The sequence below is a fragment of the Otolemur garnettii genome, unplaced genomic scaffold (genome assembly GCF_000181295.1).
Source record: "Otolemur garnettii isolate 467f Iridium unplaced genomic scaffold, OtoGar3 scaffold00125, whole genome shotgun sequence".
In the NCBI taxonomy this organism is placed as follows: domain Eukaryota; kingdom Metazoa; phylum Chordata; class Mammalia; order Primates; family Galagidae; genus Otolemur; species Otolemur garnettii.
In genome coordinates, this window is record NW_003852520.1 from 539644 (window position 1) to 543786 (window position 4143).

The 4143-nt window shown below is 39.5% G+C and overlaps 1 protein-coding gene across 4 annotated transcripts in view; it reads right to left on the bottom strand.

Moving 5' to 3' along the window:
* The window catches only part of FRS2 (fibroblast growth factor receptor substrate 2), a 135826-nt gene that overhangs the window by 62477 nt on the left and 69206 nt on the right, over window positions 1–4143 (bottom strand). The gene's annotated exons all lie outside the window — the stretch shown is intronic.

Sequence of the window (4143 nt, forward strand, 5' to 3'; positions counted from 1 at the left end):
ACCACCCAGGTATTCCATTACTATCCACACCGCCCAGGTATTCCATTATTATCCACACCACCCAGGTATTCCATTACTATCCGTAACTTGGAACCCTTAAGTGTGACCCACAGTATTTTGTTACATATGAGCTGTCACACTGACTCAAAATAGTTATTTCTTACTGAATGTCTTCTATTTCATCTTTGGCTTCCACAAGGTCTATGATTTTATTAACAACCACTTGCTGAGTACGGTTATTAATTCCTTTGAAAACTTGTCCAAATGAGCCTTTCCCAATGCGTTCTAATTTTGTGAACAATTCTTCTGGATCAGCTATATTATTCTGCATCCCAGGCACTTGGACGGCCACTGGTGAGTGGGCCATGAAGGCATCTGATACTGCTTTGCGCTGCTTATATGTTGGTGGCGCCTTGGCTTCGGACTGGCTTCTCCTCCAGGGTAGCTCGGTGGCCCTCCCGGGCTTTTCACTTGGGGTCTTTCCAACGCCCGCCAGCTGCTGTGGCTGCCGCCTCCGCTGCTGCTCCTGTTCCTGAATGCGCTGTGCTGTGTGTGGCTGTTGCTGGGACCTGGGCTCGAGTGATCTATTTAAGGTTTTAGTTGCTAATTTAAGGAAGACTATCTGTATGACCTCTGGGTAAGAAAGAATTTCTGAAGGTGAACTATAAAGGAAAAAAAGTGTATGTTTAACTGTATTATAATGAAGGACTGTTGTGAGGCATATACAAGGTCTGACAATTAAGTTCACAAACTCATCCTAGAAAAACTAGAATACCTCATTACTAAGTACTACTACAGTCACCTTTCAAGTATTCCCGTTGGCCATCTGATAATCATAGTGACATTCAGCAATGAGGTATGTAACAATTTTAGGAGGATGAATTTGTGAACTTAATTATCAGATCTCCAAATGACAATAGCTCTGATGACCATTCCAGAAAAAGAGTTCCAAATGCTTTGAAGGGCAGACTAGGCCCTGGCGCTATGCAGAGCTTCCTGACAAGGGGAGGACCTGAGCGGTGACCACAGTGATACTCAGCAACGAGGTGTGTAGCACTTTTTCTAGGACGAGTTCACGAACTTAGTTTTCCAACCTCCTATGTAAACTGATTATACTCTGTTGTACTGGGGATGGGGGGCGGGGATTGCAGGTTTATAGAGAATGCCATCAAGTTATTAATCAATGTATACATGAGAAACACCCCATAATCCACTGAATTCAGAAATCAAATCGTTTCTTCAATTTCCCTCCATATTTTATAATCAATTAAAGAGCAATCATGCCAAACAAGGAGACTGAATAATAGGATGCTAACATAAATATACAAGGCTGCCACTGGTCCAAGTACTTCATATCTTAAATACATTACACATGTATGGCTTCATTTAAAATCAATACATTATTTGAATTTGAAAACAAAAACAAAAAACGAAAATATCACATGGTGGAGTGTCTGTGTCAATGTCTATCTAGATCTCATTTCAAGTATTAGCAATGATGCCCACAGTAAAATCTAAACAGGGCACGTCAGTTTGACCCTTAATTGTCCTTGAATCATTATTTTTACTAAATAGACTTACTTGTCAGAATGTCAGAACCACTTTGGATGTTTCAAGAAAGAAACATTCAATGCATTACGATAAGATCTCCCTTGAAAAAAGAGCTTTAAAAAAAATGGACTAAGTAGATTATATGTATTTATGTGTGTGTGTGTACATATATATATACACACACACTTTTTTTTTTTTGAGACAGAGTCTCATTGTGTCACCCTGTGTAGAGTGCTGTGACATCATAGCTCAGAGCAACTTCAAACTCTTGGGCTCAAGCAATTTCTCGCCTCAGCCTCCCAAGTAGCTAAGACTACAGGTGCCCACCACATGCTGGGCTATTTTTAGTGGCGGGGTCTCGCTCTTGCTCAGGCTAGTATGGAACCTGTGAGCTCAGGCAATCCACCTGCTTCAGCCTCCCAGAGTGCTAGGATTACAGGCGTGAACCACCATGCCCAGCCTAGGCAACATATTTTTAAGACTTTCCAAACAACTCTGAAATTAAAATGCCAAAGAAATACACAGTTACAAGGAACACACTATTCACTTGAGGAACTATAAACATAGAATGCATGACTGAAAAGGACGAATTAGAAAGATAATTTTAAAAAAAATGAACATATATGTCTATAAAGCAAAATATAATCATTCCCATTTCCTCTATCATCAAAGCCCCCTTCCCCTTATCCCTCTCCCTGCCACACACACAAGGTGGATATTTTCCATCTGAACTGTAAGCCTGGCTCACACGAGAATAAAATGATTTTAAGCACATGCAAGCTCCAGTGCCTGTGGTTTCTGCACACTGCCCACACAGCACTCTGCGAGCATGTGACCAGAAGAAAGGATGCACATCACAGCACATTCCTCCCCTCCGTGCACACGTCAAGAACTCGCCTCTCTGCTGCATTCTTCCCCAAACAGCAGAGTCACCTTAGCAACCCTATGTTCCTAATGTAGACAGCTGGTCCATTTAAAGTCAGTCTTCTTGGCAGGGAAAACGCTTGTTCTTCAAATCGGGAGAGAGAGGAGAGGTTTTCTTTTCAATAACATTACAGGGGTTGATTTAACTTGATTAGCACTTTTGTTTTGTGGCAGCAATTTGTGTTGAATTTCCGCCTATTCTATTTCTTCTTTTTTTATCTAAAAGCAAGTATCTCCCCCCAAAATAAAATCATGCTAGCTCATGCAACTCTAAGAGGGGAACATGAAACAAAAAGTTATCTAAATAATTCTTCTTTTATTAAATTATGAACATACCTATGTTTTTGTGGGTACAGTTCAACTTCAGTTAAATTAAACTAGAGTACCTGAAGCCTATTTTACAAGAGTACATGTCAAATCCACTAAGTATAGAGTATAAATGTCTTAATACAATAATTAAGAAAGTACGGTGAAGGCTATGTTAACTAGTTTGTTCTAAGTATTTCACATTGTATATAAAACCAGCACATTGTACCCCATAAATGCATTAATGTACACAGCTATGATTTAATTTAAAAAAGAAATCAGAGTCCGAAGATGTCTTTTTTATATTAGTTTTGAATAAAAACACTGTAAAACTTCACAGTCCCCTAACTCCAAGGTATTAAATAGACTATCAGCCATATCCCTTTATTCTATCAAATACATGTTAAAGTTCTCGTAATCTTTCTAGAGGCTCAAATGTAAGCAAGGTGCTGAAACCAAGTGGTTAATTTATCCAAGAAACTGAGAGAAACTTTGGAGAAACTTAGAACCTAGAATAGCACTCAATTACTCAAAACCAATCTAGATCTCTGCCTGTAACATTAAAGTTGGGTCTGAACCAAATTAAGCCTCTCAGGATAAAAGATAGTGGTTTATAATCCAGTAGACCTGATTTCCCCCCCAGTCTTTAGGGGAGGTTAGTATACGGTATTTTGAAATACAGGAGATCAAATTGCTTGTTTCATAGCCGCGAAGGAACTCTAATCTTCTATCCATTAAAGCCAGAAATGTAACTTTTAAGGGAAGTAAACGAGCATGTTCAAAACTAAAAATACCGAAATTTATGGCATTCATTCTACATTGTAAATATTTATGAAATATTCTTCTAAAACAGAGGGAGACCAAATCCGTGCTAATTTAACCTATAAGGTTAAGTGAATACCATCTACATTAGTCACTGCTTATATTTTTGTTTGTGTATGTTTATGAGTGTATATGTATATGTAGAAGTTTAAGTTTTTTAAACTTCTCAGGCCATGAGGTTCTTCCTGGTTAGATATTAATTGCATCTTCTCTATAAGGCAAAGTATCATTTGGCAGTGTGGCAGTATAGATTAGTGAAAAGAACCTATACATGAATTCTACTACTGGTTTCCTCATTTAAAAAATAAGAATACTATTTGGGGTGGTGCCTATGGCTCAGTGAGTAGGGCACCGGCCCCATATACCGAGGGTGGGGGGTTCAAACCCAGCCCCGACCAAACTGCAACAAAAAAATAGCCAGGCATTGTGGCAGGCACCTGTAGTCCCAGCTACCCGGAAGCTGAGGCAAGAGAATCATCTAAGCCCAGGAGTTGGAGGTTGCTGTGAACTGTGTGATGCTGCCACAGCACTCTACCAGGG